The sequence below is a fragment of the Triticum aestivum genome, chromosome 7B, assembly GCF_018294505.1.
Source record: "Triticum aestivum cultivar Chinese Spring chromosome 7B, IWGSC CS RefSeq v2.1, whole genome shotgun sequence".
Lineage (NCBI taxonomy): Eukaryota > Viridiplantae > Streptophyta > Magnoliopsida > Poales > Poaceae > Triticum > Triticum aestivum.
In genome coordinates, this window is record NC_057813.1 from 64,546,689 (window position 1) to 64,569,386 (window position 22,698).

Here is a 22,698-nt window from a genome sequence, read left to right on the forward strand (position 1 = left end):
TAAATGAAAACGTGCGCACAACTTTCTCTCAAGCGGCGTCACAGGGTGGCGCCCCAACCACTAGTGATGTATAAAGTGGACATCATCGCTGCTGCTGAAGGGCGTGTCGTCGCTGCGACAGAAGGTATGCCACGTCTCGTCGCTGGATGTACTAGGCGAAAGGGAAGGAAGATGCATTGCACAATTTGACCAAACGGCTACCTGCGGTTGAATCAGACGGCTGACAAGGGGGCAGATCTTTCTCTAAGATCGGCCGGTTGTTTAGTAGCAGCCGCCTTGAACATATGGTTCGCTGGCGTTTCCCTTGTAGCGAATGGGTTTGCGAATCCGACGTGGCAAGGATTCTGCGCCAAGATTTGTGCAAACAAAATCGATGGGAGATGGAGGGGTCGCTGTGAAATCCCTCCTAGCTTACGGTCGCCAGTTATTTCCGTAAACTTTTGTGGTTCGTTTAATTATTATAGTGATCTTAAATCTGCATGATTGGTTTAATCAGAGTATGGATGATTAGTTTAATCCTGTCTAATATGATTAGTTTAACTAGTAAAGTGGCACGCTCGATGCACGGGCTAGAATTTTAGAAAGTTCAATAATGAGAATGTATTACTTGATTTGTGTAAAGAAAAATTAGGACGAAATGGGATGACACTTAGAAATAGTAGACTTTTGCAAAAATAATTTTGTCTTAGATGTGTTTAGTGCTACGAACTTCTTCCATTAAAAGTATGACATCACAGAGTAATGGAAAAAAATAACTCTGTTTAGGGAGTCGACAAACATGATCTTAGCATATCTTGGCCACCTTGTATTATGTAGAATTTTCTTGCCTTCCAAATCATCTTACTTGCACGGGCACAATATTTGAAGGATCCATCATCTCTTAATGTTCATAAGTCTATGTTAACGATATTTATAGTCTCTAAAATCCATTTGGATAGCCAATTAAAATAAAATCTTGAATAATATATGAACTTGTATATTGTACGTAAAAGGGCTATGGGGCATGCAAAACAAATAGTTGACTTTTTTCACAGAGAGCGTTTGTACTTTGGCTAATTGCCTTGTGTGTAAAGAGAAGATAGTTTCATTAGGAAACATTTCTATAGCTAAAATGCACATTTACCTGACATTAATGTTCGACATGTAACTAATTATAATAAAATCCTAAGTTCAACAGAACATCATTCTCCTAACCTTTCATTAAGTAGTATCGTAACAGAACAAAAGTTTCTTTTACAATAGTTCTCCAAGACGACCACGGTTTTGATCTAATGCTATAAAGATACATACCAAACATTCAGAAATTGAGGGTTTGTGTTAGGTTGACGAAGGATAATGGTGAATCTATTGATGTGCTTGGCCAGAAAATGCAGAAGCTCGTTTCTACACCGTGTTTTTGCTTGCTTCACAGCCGATTCGGCTAATCGGCTGATCCATGGTCTTGCTTCCTTATCATACCCATTTGTCTTGTGGTACCAATGGTTGGCGATTCCTGGTCCGGCGTATTAGGCCTCTAGGAGTATCTTGCTGAATACACTGATCAAGTGAGTGTGCTCTATGGCCTTTATTTTGTACCCTAGAATGTCAACCTGATGCCACGGATAAGCGTGCACCTATCAAACCACAAAGGTAATTGCACAATGTTACTATCCCTGCTTGTGTTTAACTACATCCCTGAAAATGTCTGAATTAAGAAGAACAATGTGACATTATGACGAATACGACAATTGAAAATTTTGTATATTATAAAATCAATCAAGAGTAAGATTGCAGCAGAATTAGTCATGGATTAACGATTAAACAAATTATTTGGTCTCAAATAAACACTACGCTCGTTCACAGGAGTCAAGGCTTAGGTATATGTGTGGAACATGTATGCAGTGTCAGTGCTTTTTTTTTTAGAACATAGACGTGAGGGACGTCCGGCTTTAAATTAATAAAGCCCACAACTTAGGCAGAGTATCACAACCACAAGACCAAGACACGGCGCCAGATGAGGCAAATAAGTTAAGGAAACGACCGCGAGGCAAGCGAATAGGTGCGGTACAAGGCTATATCAGCCAAAACAACGAGCACGCGGGCTCGGGAGGTGCGAGGACCAAAAGGGGCTGCCCATCCCTATGCGGCAGCCAACGGATCGGACGACGGGGCTCGGGACTCGGAGTAGACAGAGCGCAGACGACAGATAGCTTGGCGGTGGAGATCAGAGTCCTGTTGTCTTCCCAACGGAGCCCATTGCTGCAAGAACACGATGCATTTGAAGATAACGTCAGCGGGATGCGAGGGAAACACACCCTCAATAGTAAACCTGTTACGGATATTCCAAATAGCCCATAGCATAGCCGCCGCACAAGTCCACATGACCCTACGAGACGTGCCTTGAACCAGAGACAAGGAAGACACGAGCTCAGATCGGTAGCGTGGATCCCAATCCACTCCCGCGGCCGCACGGACCGCGCTCCAGGCAAAACGAGCCAAAGAGCACCGGAAGAAAGCGTGGTCAGCATTTTCCGGGACCCCGCACAGCGCACAGGGGCCGGAGGCGGGGCCATTGCGTTTAGCAAGGTTAATAGAGGTAGGAAGGCGATCTTGGCAAAGTTGCCAGAGGAAGACCTTGATCTTGAGGGGAATTTTAGCCTTCCAAAGCCCCGTGGCCGCCGACGGGATCTGGCCGCGGGAAAGCTCTCTTTATAGGGAGTTGACAGAGAATTTGCCAGAGCCCGAAAGCTTCCACGAGATCGTGTCCGCGGAATCCGACAAGCGGACGTCCGCAAGCAGAGCCCGAAGGCGATCCCAATCTGCCAACTCCGGCCCCGTTAGTTCGCGCCTGAAATTAATGCAGGGAGGGGAGGCGCTAAGAGCCGAAGCAACCCGTTGATCGGGCTCGACTGCTATGGAGTAGAGTTGGTGAAACTCCGACCATAAAGGCCGCTGGACAATCCAAAGATCAAGCCAGAAACGCGTGGAGCGCCCATTGTTAACCCCAAACTTTGCACCCCTGGAAAAGAAGGGTTTGAGGGATTGGATGGAGTTCCAAAAAGGTGACCCTCGAGAAGCCGCGTCAAAGAAGTTCCCATGCGGGAAATATTTCACACGGAGGAGGTCGATCCAAAGGCCTGTCTCTCCCTGAGACATTCTCCAGATCCACTTGCACATTAGTGCGATGTTCATCAACTTGGAATTGATGATCCCAAGGCCCCCCTGGGCTTTAGGACGGCACACGGCCTGCCACTTAACCATATGGTATTTCCGTTTCGGTCCTGCTCCTTCCCAAAAGAAATGGGACCGCGGGGTATCAAACTTAGAGTGTATCCCATCCGCCAGCAAGAACAAACCCATGGCAAACATGGGAAGAGAAGAGAGGCTGGAGTTGGTTGGGATAAGTCTTGCCCCTGAAGACATAAAACGACCCCTCCACGGGCAAACCCTGTCCGCAACCTTGGAGGAGAGAGGTTCCCAATCGGCGATAGAACACTTCTTCGCCTCAATGGGGAGACCGAGGTAGGTGAACAGGAACTGACCAAGTTTGCGGTTAAGCAAGTTGGCGACCCGCTGACTTTCGGTCGTGTCCATCCCTATGGACACCACTTCACTTTTGTGGAAGTTTATTTTAAGCCCCGACATGAGTTCAAAACACATCAGTATTGCCTTGACTGAAGCGATACTGTGTGTATCGGGCTCGAATAGGAGAAGTGTGTCGTCTGCATATTACAAGTGAGACACTCCCCCCGGGATCAGATTGTCCACCACTCCCCTGATGTGGCCGGCCAAACGAGCTCTGTCGAGCATGGCGCCTAAGGCGTCCGCCACAAAGTTAAATAACAACGGCGAGGCTGGGTCCCCTTGACGCAGCCCGCGCTTGTTGCGGAAGAAGGTCCCTACTTCTCCATTCACCGCAATCGCCGTTTGGCCTCTCGAGACCAACTACATCATGCGATGAACCCAAACCGACGAGAATCCTCGATCCAGGAGGACTTGTCGGAGAAACTCCCAGTTCACACGGTCGTACGCCTTCTCAAAATCAAGTTTGAGGAGAATCGCGAGCTGTCGAGCACATTTTAGGGAGTGGACTATTTCTTAGAGGACCAACGGCCCCTCCAAGATGTTACGGCCACGAATGAAAGCCGACTGGTTCCTACTAATAATGCGATGAGCTATCGGAGACAAGCAAGTCGAACAAGCCTTAGCACAAATTTTAAATGGAACATTAATCAAAGCGATAGGGCAGAAAAGCCTAATATGATATGCGTCCGGGACCTTGGGGATCAGAGAGAGAACCCCAAAGTTCAGGCGAGAGATATCTGCCGTACCCCGCATAAAACCATTGCAAACGTCAAAAATAGGACTGTCGGTGTCAAAACCGGTGGATCTCGGGTAGGTGGTCCCAAGCAGTGCGTCTTAGGATCAATGGTAACAGGAGGCAAGGGACACAATGTTTACCCAGGTTCGGGCCCTCTCGATGGAGGTAAAACCCTACTCCTGCTTGATTAATATTGATGATATGAGTAGTACAAGAGTTGATCTACCACGAGATCAGAGAGGCTAAACCCTAGAAGCTAGCCTATGGTATGATTGTTGTTGCATATGTCTATCGACTAGCCTGGCCCCGGTTTATATAATGCACCAGAGGCCAAGGATAACAAGAGTCCTAGCCGAATACGCTGGTGGGGGAGGAGTCCTTGTCTTGATCGCCAAGTCTTGTGGACTCTTCCTTGTATGCGGCAGCTGTCCGGACTGGCCCATGAGTATATGGCCATGGGGGTCCTCGGCCCAATCCAACTGATCGGGAGATGACGCGTTGAGTACCCCCTAGTCCAGGACACCGTCAGTAGCCCCCTGAATCGGTCTTCAAGTTAGGGACGCTCCTCGATTCTTCCGAACTGTTCTTCATCTTCGGTTGCCGCTCTTGAAAACTGGTTCAACAAATCTTCTCATCTTCTATCTTGAGGATCGCCGAAATGCATTCGACGAGTTTACATGTCGGGTATCTGAGGAGCCCCTTTAAGTTTCCGGCCTTTATCAATGCCTTGTTATTTTTATGCCACACCTCGGGTTCGGAGTTGTTCCCGGGAGGCAGTGTCCTCTTGCGTCCGAGCTCTAATGCCGGACTGCATTCAAATTATCTTTTGTAGCCGAGCACCAATTCCGGACTGCTTCCCGGCTCTAACACCGGAATGTATCCGAGCTCTAACACCGGACTATGTATCCGAGCTCCAACGCCGGACTGTATCCGAGCTCCAGCGCCGGACTATGTATCCGAGCTCCAACGCCGGACTATATCCGAGGTGTCGTAAATCACCTTGGTTCAAAGAAGTTTGAAGGAGTTTATCCGAGCTTAATGCCGGAAATGCCCTCTATGGAGCCAGCCACTAGCGCCCGAGCTTTATGCCGGACTGCTTCCGAGGTGGTGCACCTCCCCGAATGTGGGCCGATTTTTATCAATATTTTTGATTGGTGCAATTTATTCTCTGCCGAGATACATAGCCAGTAGCCCTCAAGGTGGGTATCGGTCTAAAACCCGAGATGCACATGAAGGATGACATAAGACCGCTGATCCCCGTAGCCACTGAGACTCAGGTTGATTTGCAAAATCAGTCTGAGGATCAAGTCCTAGCTCGGCAGAATACTTCGGGACACAAAAAGCGGCGTGCTCAGTCCTCGAGACTCAGGTTGGGTGCGGCCGACCAACCTGAGGATCAAAATCTCCTCGGAAACTGTATTGCACTTAAAATTTTCTGCATAGAACAGGCAATGCAGTAGCCCCCGAGACACTGGTCGGGTGGCAACACCAGATCAGGGGATCGATGTGCCCCTTTAATATTTGTAAATAATAAGCCCGAAGCCCAGTAGCCCCCGAGCCTTAATGCGGGCACGGGAGGCCGAATTAAGGATCGATATCCATAGTAAAATCACAAATTATGTGTAATGACTCTATGTATCCAAGTACTTTACGTCATTAATGCTCGGATCCGCATTGTACAAAACTTTGTTGACCGACCATCGGCTTCCACCTCCTCGGCCAATAGCCGAGGAGTGTTTGTCCTACTTTATAAAGCCTTTATGAGGGCAAAGATTTACAACAAACAAGGCAATCTGGCCATACGGTTTTATAAACAAAGGTACGCGGAGAGACATGTTATATTACTGTTTAACAGAAGAAATGTCTTCCAAAGAAAATAGTCCCGCTATCGGTTCCTTTCTTTGGGTTGTCATGCTAAGCATGATCATGAAACCTCAGCTCCAATGTAAGAGCAAAATATCGAGGATTTAGTTTGGGAGGCCAGTTAATAGCCCCCGGTAGTGTTCGGCGACAGTCGAGGTCAAGCCGTAAACACTTCGGCCATTGTTATGAATGGCCCGTCGTTTAACGCCGTCATCGGATCGCCGACCAGTTTACGCTTATTGTGACAGTCAGTTTTCGGCTTTCTCCACTGAGGTGCTTAACCATGTGAGCTGGAAGCACAATCGCAGTGGTTCTCCCTTTGCACACCTAGCCGAACAAAGCGGAACATAGGAGGCAAGCGCAGGAGCCGGGCAACCCAACTATTGACCGAAGACACAATTCGAAACCGATGCATATATAGCAATATCCGAGAATGTTTTTGCCGAATCTCTAAAGGTGTCCGGCGTTGCACTGCGAGACTTGTGCTGAAAACACACAAATAGTTTAAAAGTGCCATGGGCTCGAAAAGCCAAAAAACTTATTCAAAAGGTTAATGTCCGAACTAGATCAAGTGTTCGGTGCCAATCCGAAAATTGGACTTTAGAAAAAAAAGGTGCTTCTGCCGTGCTTTAACATGACACATCCTATCTCAAAACTTCAAGCGGGTCAGCCTACGGCTTCAACCTCCTATCCCGAAGGCGGAGTACTTCTTACTAGGCCAGTTTAGCAAACTAAACTCTAGCGGCTTTGAGAGAGAAATTAGGCTCCCCGGCTAGTGACCGCACACTTGTGTCGAAAAAAGGAGTGATAAATAATAATAAAAACTTTGCAACGACTAAGAAGAAAAACACTTATCATAAAACGGCTCATATAAATTTAAGAGCCCCCAAGTGACTTGGGTAAAAGAATGATTGCATGTACCGAAGTACTTATATCATATCTATGTTCAACCGAACTTTAAACGCGTCTTAACCGACCGTCGGCTTCTCCCTCTTCGGTCAAGGACCGAAAAGTGTTATGTACTCCATCTGTCGAGAATATCGACGGTGTTTCCAATAACCAGGCAATCAGGCCATAAGGCTGTAACAGACAAAGCGCGCTCAGGGAACTTATGCTATATTACTGCGAAGAGTAAGAAGCATCTTCGAAGAAAATAGTACCCCCACCGATACCTTTCTTCGGTGCTCATTGTTATTATGAGACTTGTGCAATAGATTTTTTGTACTCATGAGTTCCGTTGTGTGCCGACCATGATTGAAAACAATAAGAGCGCTAGCTTTCGGCTTCACCCAGTCTGAGGTCCGGCTCGGGTGACCCGATCGTGACAATCGCAGAGGTGCTCCCTTTACTCCCTAGCCGAACAATCGGGAACGTAGGGGTAAGCACAGGAGCCAGGCAACCCAGCTTGCAAATCGCTTAAGTCAATATGGTGCATATTGTGGCGTAATACACGAACAAGGAACGAAGCCGTACAAGTATAACCATATGCAAGAGGAAAAAGCTTCATGAAGGAAGCCCCCAAGTAAACGGGGTATTTGAATTTGCGCGTCACAAACAAAGTTTGGACAAGGAAATTTTTACAAGCAACTTTTTTCCAAAAAAGTATAATGCTTGGCCGAGCCGAACACAAGTTAAAAATTTAAAACTTTGAGCATGAAGACAACTTAGCTGGTTAATGTGTTCGGTATTGATGACGCGGTCCGAGCTTGATGCGGGACAAGGTTCCATCCCCGAGCCGGTCCCGAGGTGGCGGAGCAAAGAGCTCGGCACTCCGAAGTGGTGACATAGCACGGTCAATGCAGGACGGCAGGGTGATGCCGAAGTCCCCGGCATGGGGTAATGAAGTGTTGACGAAGCCCCCCGTCCAGCCGAGGTGACGCCAAAGGATATAGTCCGGCTGGATCATTTTCCTGTGCACAAAAAATAGTGCAAACCGGAGATAATAGTAATAATAATAAAATAAAAAAATCGTTGCATAACAAATAATTTATGCAAAGTGAGTAATAAAAGAAATATGGCCTGGCGCCGAAGTCAATGTCGATGCAGGGCGGCGGCGTGATGCGGTAAAGGCATGGCAAGGCCTGAATTCACAGGTCGGTTCGAGTTCCGGATGCGGCGTTCGCCGGACTATGTACGGAAACTGACCGAACCACCATGCGACCGTCGTTAATGCGGCCACCATTTGATAGACCTGCGTACATATGACGGACAAACCAGAGTAATAATTCATTGGGAAAAATGAACCCTAACAAGCAAAAAATACTAGGATTAATAGCACCTGGCTTATTTGTTGTAGCAATCCGAAGAAAGGTGATTCCCAAAATTGGGACTCGATCCGCACACCTATCGCCTGATGGGCGATAAAGCAACGGCATGGCGATGCTGGCAAAGGTTGGCTCGCCGAGGCGACGCCGAAGTCTCCGGAGTAGGTTGATGAAGAGATGATGAAGCCCCCGGTCCAGCGATGCAGGTCGTGACGTGGTCGATGCCGGCTTGATGAAGTGACCGTGTGGCGATGCAGGTGTGCCCGCTCCGTGTAATCCGTGGGGCGGCGATGTTGGTGACGATTTATCCTTCGCGATGCCGAACTATTGTTCGGCTGGCCGAGATGATGATCCGAAGAAATTGAGCTCGGCTCAACAAAGCGACGACGTGTCTAACGCAGGTCGGCCGCCGTGGAGTGATGTTGTCGGGCTGGTTTGACACCGGCGCGACGGTGAAGTTCGTATTGCAAGAATACTTTTAATACTACTGGGATGTGTTTGAGAATAAAACACAACACCCCATACGAAAACTTCCTTCAAAAAGGATGTCCGAGATCCCGTTCATAAAGAAGATGAATTCGGGTCGGATTCGTTCTCGCGCAGAAAACAGATCCAAAAAGTGATGCACTAATCGGAAGTTTCCCGGAGTTTGGACGGTCGGATCGAGCTGAATTTTTGGCAGGTGGTAGATATGGGAATTCCGCAGCAAATCAACGGTTGGATCCTCCAAAGGACATCCGAGCTAGATGCTGGATACCACGCCCTAAACTCGTCCGGATTCTCGTCCAGATTCAACAGGGCTCCGGTATATCGGAGATTGCCGGAGATTCCTCCATCGGAACTCGACGAAATTTTTGCAGGGTTGTTGTAGACTTAATTCCGCATAATTCCACCGAAGTAATCGTTTAAGCGACACTCGAGGAGGCGGTGGCGGCGGATACAAGTTTGCTGTCCAGAAAAACAGCACGGTCGCCTGAGGGCAATGTTGACGTTGAGCCCCCGAGCTCCATGGATGACTCCTCCATGATCTTGATAGAGATCGGAGTTGGTGTTGATGAAGGCCTTCATCCGAACATGACGATCGGAGGTAGGGCGCAGTCCTCGGTCAAGCCAAGGTGACCAGTCGAGCTGGTGACGAAGAAGCCGACGTCGCAGTTGACCTGCAGTCGAGCCATTGATCCTTTCGCCGATCACACAGCGGAACTCTCAATGAAAGCACCAATGTCGGTGTCAAAACCGGCGGATCTCGGGTAGGGGGTCCCAAGCAGTGCGTCTTAGGATCAATGGTAACAGGAGGCAAGGGACACAATGTTTACACAGATTCGGGCCCTCTCGATGGAGGTAAAACCCTACTCCTGCTTGATTAATATTGATGATACGAGTAGTACAAGAGTTGATCTACCATGAGATCAGAGAGGCTAAACCCTAGAAGCTAGCCTATGGTATGATTATTGTTGCATATGTCTATCGACTAGCCTGGCCCCGGTTTATATAATGCACCAGAGGCCTAGGATAACAAGAGTCCTAGCCGAATACGCCGGTGGGGGAGGAGTCCTTGTCTTGATCGCCAAGTCTTGTGGATTCTTCCTTGTATGCGGCAGCTGTCCGGACTGGCCCATGAGTATACGGCCATGGGGGTCCTCGACCCAATCCAACTGATCGGGAGACGACGCGTTGAGTACCCCCTAGTCCAGGACACCGTCAAGGACCTTTAAGCACTTGCCAAAACCGCTTAAACATCGCCACCGGCCACCCATCCGGCCCGGGCGTAGTATCGGATTTCATACCCAGCGTTGCCTTGTCAATCTCCTCAGGGAGGAAGGCCAATCCCAGGCCCTCATTTTCCTTGTCCGTGACCCGCAACGCAGGGTCCCACACATCCGCCCTAAGCCGAGCCTGGGATTCCTCCCTGTAACCCATAAGTTGGATGTAAAACTCATAAATGTGCCGGACGATATCCTGTTGCCGCAATAGGAGCCCCTGCTCCGATTGTAGTCTCAGGATGGCGCACTTACGACGTCTGCCATTAGCGTAAGCGTGGAAATACTTAGTATTCGCGTCGCCCTTGAGCGTCCACTTAATACCACCACGCCTGCGCCAGTACTCCTCCTCGGCTCTAAGGAGGGACTCGACTTGGGCTTCAAGCGCGTAGCGCTGAGCCTAGTCATGCTCGGAGATGACCTGCACGTCCGCCGCTGCGTCCAACTGGGCGAGCTCCTCGGTCAGGCGCGATCGTAATAGCTTATCCTCACGTCCATGGTTAGCTCCCCACCCTTTGAGAGCCGCACACAAACCCGCCCCAGCAGCAATCCAGAACTCCATCGGCCCGCGCGCACGCCCGACCCGGGCGACGCAATTCTCCCATTTCGAAAGGAAGATTTGCTCAAAGTCTGGAGACTCAAGCTACGCGGTTTCAAAGAAAAAGCGCGGGCTGCGTTTTAACCTTTCCTCCCCCGAGGAAAGAATGAGGGGGACGTGGACCGACCCAATCCTTGTTCCGCCGTGCAAAGAGCACAAGGGAAACAACACCTCCCACTCCGAGGACATGAAAACCCTGTCCAAGACCGACTGCACCAGCGTTAGCTGTTTGTTGGTCCAGGTGTATCGAGCCCCCACGCGAGCCACTTCCCTAAGGGCCATGTATGCGATTGCATTATTAAATATGGACACCCTTGTCCAGTTAATAATACCGTTATTTTTATCCGCTCCCGAACGGATCAAGTTGAAATCCCCGCCGACGAGCAGAGGAAGGTTGCGCGCGCTCGAAGACATTACCTTTGTCTGGAGTTCTCCCAAGAACTCGAGCGAAAGCGAGTGATCGGCCGGGCCATACACGACGATCACCTCCCATCAGTATTGTTACGGCCACGAATGAAAGCCGACTGGTTCCTACTAATAATGCGATGAGCTATCGGAGACAAGCGAGTCGAACAAGCCTTAGCACAAATTTTAAACGGAACATTAATCAAAGCGATAAGGCGGAAAAGCCTAATATGATCCGCGCCCGGGACCTTGGGGATCAAAGAGAGAACCCCAAAGTTCAGGTGAGAGATATCTACCGTACCCCGCATAAAACCATTGCAAACGTCAAAAATAGGACCTTTAAGCACTTGCCAAAACCGCTTAAACATCGCCACCGGCCACCCATCTGCGCTCAGTAGTGATATACTCCCATCATTGCTTGTTTAAACAGTCGTTTCTCTACACTCGTGTGGAACATATATGGGCTCCTTATTAGTGTTTAAGTTTGATGCTGGAGGGATCTGGAAGAGGAGAAGCATGCTTACATGCAACCTCTTTTGGCACTACCCCATAGGCATATGTAGTACTACCAGTAAGATGACGAAGCAAGCTAGATTTAATTCCTTCGTGATGAAATCCTGCACCAAGTTAACACAACCTATAATGATCAATTAGCACATACACATGTTTCAAAAAAATTCAAAAAAAAATTCCTACGCACACACAAGATCATGGTGATGCATAGCAACGAGACGGGAGAGTGTGTCCACGTACCCTCGTAGACCGAAAGCGGAAGCGTTAGAACAATGCGGTTGATGTAGTGGTACGTCTTCATGGCCCGACCGATCAAGCACCGAAACTACGGCACCTCCGAGTTCTAGCACATGTTCAGCTCGATGACGTCCCTCGAACTCCGATCCAACCGAGTGTCGAGGGAGAGTTCCGTCAGCACGACGGCGTGGTGACGATCTTGATGTTCTACCGTCGCAGGGCTTCGCCTAAGCACCGCTATGATATTATCGAGGTGGACTATGGTGGAGGGGGCACTGCACACGGCTAAGAGATCCAAGCGATCAATTGTTGTTGTGCCTAGAGGTGCCCCCTGCCCCGTATATAAAGGATCAAGGGTGAGGGGGCAGCCAGCCAGGAGTCCTACCCCCATTGGGAGTAGGATCCCCCCCTTCCAAGTAGTAGGAGTAGGAGTCAAGGAAAGGGGGAAGAGAAGAGAAGGAAGGAGGGGGCGCAGCCCCTCCCCCTAGTCCAATTCGGACTAGGCCTTGGGGGGGGGGGGGGCGCCCAGCCTCTCCTCTCTCTTTCTCCTAAAGCCCAATAAGGTCCATATACTCCCCGACGAATTCCCGTAACTCTCCGATACTCCGAAAAATACCCGAATCACTCAGAACCTTTCTGAACTCCGAATATAGTCGTCCAATATATCAATCTTTACATCTCGACCATTTCGAGACTCCTCGTCATGTCCCCGATCTCATACGGGACTCCGAACTCCTTCGGTACATCAAAACTTATAAACTCATAATATAACTGTCATCGAAACCTTAAGCGTGCGGACCCTACGGGTTCGAGAACAATGTAGACATGACCGAGACACGTCTCCGGTCAATAACCAATAGCGGAACCTGGATGCTCATATTGGTTCCCACATATTCTACGAAGATCTTTATCGGTCAGACCGCATAACAACATACGTTGTTCCCTTTGTCATCGGTATGTTACTTGCCCGAGATTCGATCGTGGTATCTCAATACCTAGTTTAATCTCGTTACCGGCAAGTCTCTTTACTCGTTCCGTAATACATCATCCCGCAACTAACTCATTAGTTGCAATGCTTGCAAGGCTTAAGTGATGTGTATTACCGAGAGGGCCCAGAGATACCTCTCTGACAATCGGAGTGACAAATCCTAATCTCGAAATACGCCAACCCAACATGTACCTTCGGAGACACCTGTAGAGCACCTTTATAATCAACCAGTTACGTTGTGACGTTTGGTAGCACACAGAGTGTTCCTCCGTAAACGGGAGTTGCATAATCTCATAGCCATAGGAACATGTATAAGTCATGAAGAAAGCAACATCAACATACTAAACGATCGTGTGCTAAGCTAACGGAATGGGTCAAGTCAATCACATCATTCTCCTAATGATGTGACCCCGTTAATCAAATGACAACTCATGTCTATGGCTAGGAAACGTAACCATCTTTGATTCAACGAGCTAGTCAAGTAGAAGCATACTAGTGACACTATGTTTGTCTATGTATTCACACATGTATTATGTTTCCGGTTAATACAATTCTAGCATGAATAATAAACATTTATCATAAAATAAGGAAATAAATAATAACTTTATTATTGCCTCTAGGGCATATTTCCTTCAGCCTGCTCTCCCGTCAACCAACGCAGTGAACGGGACGGAGTCGCCGGCGGCAGCAGCAGCAAAGGAACGACGTGGGCGTGGAGGCGGAGATGCGTTCTATTTCGCGGCGGCTAGGGTTGGCAGCGCCCCACATATATATGTGCGGTCGCGCGTGGAGAGACGCGGGCTGCGTGGCGTGGTGTGGCGTGGTGAGGCGCGCGGAGGAGGAGGAGTGCGCGAGGGCTTCTTCTCTTCTCAAGCTCCAATAGCATGTGGGAGAGAATCCCTTATAAACCACTCCAACTCTTTTTTCACTAGCATGGTGAGACTAAACTTCCCACCACCTTGTCATGCCACCTATATGGGCCCTTAGAGATTAAATCTGAAATTATCAGATGGGCTCTAGGCCCGTCTCATATTTCAACAATTCATACTTATAAAAACACCTCACAACCTTCTGCTCACAAATGGAAGAGGTATACTCAGTGAAGATACGAGCCCACAGCTCAGAAACAAAACCAAAAAAGATACAAGCCCACTGGTGACTCGTGAGCAAATCACTCATGTATTTTGTACTTGTACTATGGCAGTAGTCGTTCAAAGAGGCAGCTACTCTTCCTGATCCAGGAGCTTGAGCAGCACGGGGAGCCCGCACTTGGGCTGCAGCGTCAGGAACTCGGCCGGCGCGTGCACGTATTCCGGCGCGACCTCGAACTCGAACCGGCGCAGGATTTCGGCGAGCGTCGCCTTGGCCTCCAGCATCGCGAAGTCCTGCCCGATGCACGACCGCGGGCCGGCGGAGAAGGCGAGCATCGCGCTCGGGTGCTTCGCGGCTCTGCCCACGCCGTTCTGAAACCGGTCCGGCTTGAACTTGCCGGCTTCCGCGCCCCACACCTCCTCGTCCCGGTGCATGATCGCCATCGGTATCATGGTAGTCGTTCCCCTGGGGATCTTCACGCCGCCGAGTTCGGTGTCCGCCGTTGTCTCCCTCGCTATCATGATCACAGCGCCGTAGAGCCTCAGCGTCTCGTAAAGCACCATCGTCGTCTGCCATCATCGATCACAGGTGAAGTGCGTGTCACTTGTCGTTGTGGAGTGTGCATTAAGTGGGTCAGAATGATGGGATAGGCTTGAGCTTGTTGAGCGCATTACCAGCTTGAGCTTGTTGAGCGCGTCGCCGTGCAGCGGCGTGCCCGTGCCGCCGCACTCCCGGAGTACCTCCTCCCTGAGCTTCTGCTGCCACTCGGGGTGCGTGCCGAGGAGGAAGATGGCCCAGGTGAGGAGGTGCGAGGTTGTGTCGTGCCCGGCGAAGAAGAAGGTCTTGCACTCGTCGATGATCTCGTCCATGCTAATGGCGGCCGCCTTCTGGCCGCCGGCGCCGACCGACGCGTTGGCCTCGAGCATCAGGCCAAGCAAGTCGTTGCCGTAGCCTTTGGCCTCCTTAGCGGCGGCCTGCCGCTCGCGGATGATCGCCATGAGCGTGCCGCGCACCTTGCCCGTGAGCTGCCGCCGTCGCAGGTTGGTCTTGGTGGGGAGGTTCTCGAGGCCCGGGACACGGACGTTGTTCATGGTGGAGAAGGCGATGTACTGGAGCTCCCGCTGCGCCACGAACACCTCCTTCCCCTCCCTGTAGCTGCTCCCGAACGCCGTGTGCGAGATCACGTCGGCGGTCAGCTCCACGAACTGCTGGCCGACGTCGTCCACCCTCGCCACGCCGCCGTCGCTCGCCTCGGCGAGCGCCTCCCACGGCCGGACCATGTCCCCCGCGCACTCCGCCATCGTCCTGGTCATCATCTTGAGCTTGTCCATGGTGAACGCCGGGTGCACGATGCGGCGGTGGCGCGCCCAGTCGTCGCCGTCGGAGAAGACGAGGCCCTTGCCCAGCAGGGCCAGGAAGTTGGGCCCCGGGTTGGGCTTGGCGTACAGCCCGGTCTTGTTGGACAGGATCTGCTTCACCATGTCGTGGTCGCCGACGCAGAGCGACGGCGTATACCCCGACCACGAGAGGAAAATCTTACCGTAGGACGCCACCCACGCCTTGTACTGCGGCATCACCCGCGCGATGATGTCGTGGGAGCCGAGGTCGAGCACGTCGTCGGCCGTCGCCGCGCGCATCGCCATGACCTCCTCGTTGTTGCCGACGAAGAACCGGTACGCCGGCCCGCGGATCCCCTGCCGCCGGAAGGCCCTCGCTACGGCGTAGGGGCGCCACACCAGGTGCACCGCAGCCTTCCACAGCGTGGTTGCCAGCACCACGGCGAGCGAAGCCAGGACCAGCCCTGCAGCGGGCGCCATAGCCAGAGCCACCATGGCGTGCGACAATCGATCGGTGCAGCTCAGCTCTTGAAAATGGTTGATTTGCAATGGTTGATTTGCTGATGATTGTGTCCATGCGCGCACGTATATATATATAATAAGTACGTATGATGTTGCTGCACTGGTCGATTGGGGGCTTGCGTTTGTAGGTTTCGGGGGCGGCCGGCGATCTCGCATAGGCAGTTAGCATGGTTGTCGCCGATGACTGCGATCGGTTGTGCAACCCGGCATGGTTGTCTGTTTGCTAGATCATGGTGCGGTGTTTAGTGACGAATTGGCGCCGTTTGGCAACGTTCTTGCAGGGGTTTCATGAGCTCATGGATGATGTGTAGACTTGTGTAAATGAAAAAACAGGGAATAAATTCCGTAGCGCAAGCCACAAACTAATAAAGTACCGATTGCTTAGGCACGAGGGTCCATGCAGGAAAGCTCGAAGAGCATCTCCAACAGCCGCGCTATATAAGCGCCGCGCTGGAAAATTTGTTTTTTTTGCACGCAACCTCCCCGGGAGCTCCAGCGGAGGCGCTAAAATCGCACGCGCGGCATAAGTAGTTCAGCGCGCCGGCCGAAACGGCATCATGCGTCGTTTATTTGCTGCGCCCGCTCCCACGCCCTGCACACTCGAGCTCCCGCGCCGCACCTCCGAGCCTCTTTCGCCCCGCACGCGTCACCGCCGGCGAATTCACCCGATGGACGGACGCGCCGACATCCCCCTCACCCCTTCCTACACACACGACCCCTCCGCCGCCGCCGCAAACCCTAGCGCGGGGAGCTTTGGCTACACCTCCGCCAGTGCTCCTCCAAGCACCGGCATCGCGCGCGGCCTTTTCATGCCGCCACGGACGACCTCGACGGCGGATGGCGTCGTGCCGGCGCCCGCCGTGAAGCCACGTGCCCCCCTCTCGAAGATCCCAAATGCGGCACGGGCGAAGACGGGCAAGGTGTCCGCAAAGAAGAACAAGGCGGCGGACGGCTCCTCTAGGCGACCGAAGAAGAAGCTTTGCAGGGCGTGTGACAGACGCGGCGGCGACCGAAGCACCGGCGAGCTCACTTGTTGAGCCGACGGCCGACGCACGCAAGGTGTTCGATGAAATTCCCACAAGGTAAAATTCCACCCACTTTTTTTTAATGCATACATATGGATAGCTTATTTGCTTTGTTATATATACTTTGTAGTTTCAATGATGAGGCATGTATGTCAACTATGGGTGTTGGTTCCAACAATTCTCATTAGTCTCAAACCAATGAGATGCATTTCGACGATCATGAATTTGAGGTGGACGAGGATGGTGAGGGCATTGTCGATGCACCGAAAGGAAGAGGGGGCAACTACACCATGGACGAAGACATCTTGCTATGCAATACTTGGTTGCAAGTGTTGTGGGATCCCACCGTTCGAGGGGATCAAAGTAGAGATGCATATTGGCTCCGGATGAAGGAGGACTTTGATCTACACAACAAAAGTGGAATCGACCGCTCTGGAAGATCTCTTCGCTCCCGATGGTCAACAATCGACCGAGATTGTCAAAGGTGGGCGGCCGCACTTAAGGCGGTTGACACGTTGAACCCAAGTGGCACTAATGATAGAGATGGGGTAAGTGCCATTTCTTTCATGATTCTTCCATGTTCATCATGCTTCTTCTTGGTGTTTCAAGTGCTAACTTGTTCTTTTGTTTGTAGCTCACTATTGCACAAAACTTATTCCAAGGATAGGAGAAGAAGACCAAGAAAGGGAAGATCAAGAAAGGGAGACCATTTACCTTGCCTCATTGCTATGAAGAATTGAAGGATGAAGAGAAATGGAAGCCCCGTGATGGTGTCGATGATGAGGAGAGCAATAACGCAAGCGAACTATTGATTTGGATGATGATGATGAGGAGGCATCAAGTGATGACGGCAAGAGAAGCCCTACACCAAACTTGGTTTCATACTCCAAGCCAAAAAGATCGGATGGATGCAAGAAAGACGGAAAAGAAAAGAAGAAGAGAAAAGGAGATGACGAGCTAATGATGTGGAAGCTATTGTGAACGCAAGAAAGGAAGCAAACGAAGTGAGGAAGATGGCAAGGAACCAAGATGCCACGGCCGAGGAGAGGAGAGTGGCGGCCGAGGAGAGGAAGGTGGCATTGTAGGAGAATAAATTGGCCATGGGGGATCGAACTAGATTGTTGGAATGGGAGAAGTACTTGTTCTTCATGGACACATCTACCCTCGATGAGAAGCCAAAGGAGTACATCAATCTTGCCTGTGAAGAAGTCCTTGTCCAAAAAAGAGCCATGGTTGGCATGGGCAGCATGGGTGGCATCGGTGGCATGGGCGGCATCGGTGGCTTCGGAGCTACCATGGGCGGCATGGGAGGCATCAGTGGCTTGAGAGCTACCATGGGGGCCATGGGAGGCATGGGTGGCTTCGGACCTACCATGGGAGGCATGAGTTTTGCGTCTCTCGTGGCAGGCATGGGAGACACCTCCGGGTGACTGATAACCCACAAATGTAGGGGATCGCAACAACTTTCGAGGGTAAAGTACAACCCAAATTTATTGATTCGACACAAGGGGAGCCAAAGAATATTCTTGAGTATTAGCAGTTGAGTTGGCAATTCAACCACACCTGGATAAATTAGTATCTGCAGAAAAGTATTTAGTAGCAAAGTAGTATGATAATAAAATTAACGGTGGCAAAAGTAAAGATAATAGTTTTTGGGTTTTTGTAATAATTGTAATAGTAGCAATGGAAAAGTAAATAAGCGAAGAACAATATGTGAAAAGCTCGTAGGCAATGAATCGGTGATGGATAATTATGCCGAATGCGATTCCTCATGTAATAGCTATAACATAGGGTGACACAGAACTAGCTCCAGTTCATCAATGTAATGTAGGCATGTATTCCATAAATAGTCATACATGTTTATGGAAAAGAACTTGCATGACATCTTTTGTCCTACCCTCCCGTGGCAGCGGGGTCCTAGTGAAAACTAAGGGATATTAAGGCCTCCTTTTAATAGAGAACCGGAACAAAGCATTAGCACATAGTGAATACATGCACTCCTCAAACAACGGTCATCACCGAGAAGTATCCCGATTATTGTCACTTCGGGGTTGTCGGATCATAACAGATAATAGGTGACTATAGACTTGCAAGATAGGATCAAGAACACACATATATTCATGAAAACATAATAGGTTCAGATCTAAAATCATGGCACTCGGGCCCTAGTGACAAGCATTAAGCATAGCAAAGTCATAGCAACATCAATCTCAGAACATAGTGGATACTAGGGATCAAACCCTAACAAAACTAACTTGATTACATGGTAAATCTCATCCAACCCATCACCGTCCAGCAAGCCTACGATGGAATTACTCACGCATGGCGGTGAGCATCATAAAATTGGTGATCGAGGATGGTTGATGATGACGACGGTGACGGATCCCCCTCTCCGGAGCCCCGAACAGACTCCAAATCAGCCCTCCCGAGAGAGATTAGGGCTTGGCAGCGACTCTGCGTCGTAAAACGCGATGAAACTTTCTCCTTGATTTTTTTCTCCCCGAACATGAATATATGGAGTTGGAGTTGAGGTCGGTGGAGGTCCAGGGGGCCCACGAGATAGGGAGGCGCGCCCAGGGGGAGGGGGCACGCCCCCCTGTCTCATGGACAGTGTGTGGGCCCCCTGGTGTATTTCTTTTGCCCAATAATTCTTATAAATTCCAAAAAGTGCCTCCGTGGATTTTCATGACATTCCGAGAACTTTTCTTTTCTACACATAAAACAACATCATGGCAGTTCTGCTGAAAACAACGTCAGTCCGGGTTAGTTTCATTCAAATCATGCAAGTTAGAGCCCAAAACAAGAGCAAAAGTGTTTGGAAAAGTAGATACGTTGGAGACGTATCAACTCCCCCAAGCTTAAACCTTTGCTTGTTCTCAAGCAATTCAATTGATAAACTGAAAGTGATAAAGAAAAACTTTAACAAACTCTGTTTGCTCTTGTTGTTGTAAACATGAAAAGCCAGGATTCAGGTTTCAGCAAATATTATGAACTAACCATACTCAAAATAATACTTGGGTCTGACAGTTACTCATATCAATAGCATAATCAGCTAGCGAGCCATAATAATAAAACTTGGATGACAACACTTTCTCTAAACAATCATAACATGATATAACAAAATGGTATCTCGCTAGCCCTTTCTGAGACTGCAAAACATAAATGCAGAGCACCTTTAAAGATCAAGGACTGACTAAACATTGTAATTCATGGTAAAAGAGATCCAGTCAAGTCATACCCAATATAAACCAACAATAATGAATGCAAATGACAGTGTGCTCTCCAGCGGGTGCTTTTAATAAGAAGGGTGATGACTCAACATAAAAGTAAATAGATAGGCCATTCACAGAGGGAAGCAGGGATTTGTAGAGGTGCCAATCTCGATTTTAAAATAGAGATTGAATAACCTTTTGAGCGGCATACTTTTGCTGTCAACGCAACATCTATGAGATGGCTGTATCTTCCATACTACATGCATTATAGGAAGTTCCCAAACAGAATGGTAAAGGTTTATACTCCCCCAACCACCAACAAGCATCAATCCATGGCTTGCTCGAAACAACGAGTGCCTCCAACTAACAACAGCCCTGGGGGAGTTTTGTTTAATTATTTTGATTTGCTTTGATCTTTTTGGATCATGGGACTGGGCATCCCGGTTACCGGCCCTTTCTCGTGAATGAGGAGCGGAGTCCACTCCTCGTGAGAATAACCCACCTAGCATGGAAGATATAGGCAGCCCTAGTTGAAACATGAGCTGCTCGAGCATACAAAACAGAATTTCATTTGAAGGTTTGGAGTTTGGCACATATAAATTTACTTGGAACGGCAGGTAAATACCGCATATAGGAAGGTATAGTGGACTCATATGGAACAACTTTGGGGTTTTAAGGAGTTTGGATGCACAAGCAGTATTCCCGCTTAGTACACGTGAAGGCTAGCAAAAGACTGGGAAGCGACCAACTGAGAGAGCGACAACAGTCATAAACATGCATTAAAATTAATTCACATCGAATACAAGCATGAGTAGGATATAATCCACCATGAACATAAATATCGTGAAGACTATGTTGATTTGTTTCAACTACATGCGTGAACATGTGCCAAGTCGAGTCACTCAATTCATTTAAAGGAGGATACCATCCCATCATACCACATCATAATCATTCTAATAGCATGTTGGCACACAAGGTAAACCATTATAACTCATAGCTAATCAAGCATGGCACAAGCAACTATAATCTCTAAATGTCATTGCAAATATGTTTACTTCATAATAGCTGAATCAGGAACGATGAACTCATCATATTTACAAAAACAAGAGAGGTCGAGTTCATACCAGCTTTTCTCATCCCAATAAGTCCATCATATATCATCATTATTGCCTTTCACTTGCACGACCGAACGATGTGTATAGTAATAAGAGTGCACGTGCATTGGACTAAGCTGGAATCTGCAAGGATTCAACTCAAAAGAGAAGACAAGTAATATGGGCTCTAAATTAAATAAACAATCATGCATATGAGAGCCACTAAGCATTTTCAATATGGTCTTCTCGACCCCCAAAGGAAAGAAAAGAAAATAAAACTATTTACACGGGAAAGCTCCCAAAAAGTAAGAAGAAGAACTAGAAATCTTTTTGGGTTTTCATTTTAATTCCTACTACAACCAAGGAAATTAAACTAACTAATTTTTTTTGGTTTTTCTTAAGGTTTATCAAACACACAAGAAGAAAACTAGAAAAAGAAATTGAAACTAGCATGGATAATATAATGAAAGAGTATGAGCACCGATGACTAGTGTGTGAACATGAATGTAAAGTCGGTGAGAAATACGTACTCCCCCAAGCTTAGGCTTTTGGCCTAAGTTGGTCTAGAACCAAGGACCGCCGCTACTCTCTTCGGTGTAATGAGAGGTGTAATCAGGATAATACTGGCTTGTCATCTCCGGATCCCACTGGACAGATGATGCACGATAAGGGTCCAGCTCTGGTTCCGGCTCAGGCTCAGGTTCTGGAGTAAAAGCTTGGGCTCGATGATTGTTCACTGCTTCTGGTGTGACGAGAAAATTTTCTGCAAGTAAATCAAACAACAGAGGCGCATGCAAAATAATAATCTCAACGTGTTTCTTATTGAACCTAAGTTTATACAAGAGCATCCTATCTTTGTTGTCAACAATAAACTTGTGTGCTACCATGCTCTTGTAATCTAAAATGTGAGGAGGCAATTTGATCTCCCCCTTCTCAAGGTGCCTAATGGGTATTTGAAAATGTTTAGCAAGACGTGCAACATAGATACCTCCAAATATGGGGCCTTTTGTACGATTCAGGGCTAGCCATTTAGCAACGACGGCACCCATACTAAAAGTATTGTCTCCAAGCAAGGCATGTTGAAGAATAATAATATCAGGAATGCCAGGTTTCCACTATTTCCACGATCAATCAAGCATCTACTAGCAAATATGGCAAAGTAGCGTAAAACAGGAAAGTGTATGTTAGAGACTTTTGCCTCAGAGCCCTTCTTTGGCTCCTCTACATCGATATTATTAACAAAGCCATCCACATCTTTGCGATGGGATTCCTCTAATTCTCCCTCATAAGGTATCCTACACACCGCGCAAAAATTACTTAAAGACATTTCTCTGAATTCATCATATAAATGAAATGATACTGCAGGTGGTGACTTCTTAGGATAATAATAAAAGTTCTGCAAGAAAGTATTTGTGAGTAAGAGATACTGATCGCTTCGGTCGTTGATGAAATCTATGAGGCCTGCAGTCTCGATCAAAGAATAAAAAT

General features: G+C 48.7%; 1 pseudogene; it reads right to left on the reverse strand.

The window, feature by feature from the left end:
• Positions 1 to 14,025: 14,025 nt before the first annotated feature.
• On the reverse strand, positions 14,026 to 15,934 carry LOC123162445 (cytochrome P450 709B1-like; annotated as a pseudogene).
• Positions 15,935 to 22,698: the final 6,764 nt, after the last annotated feature.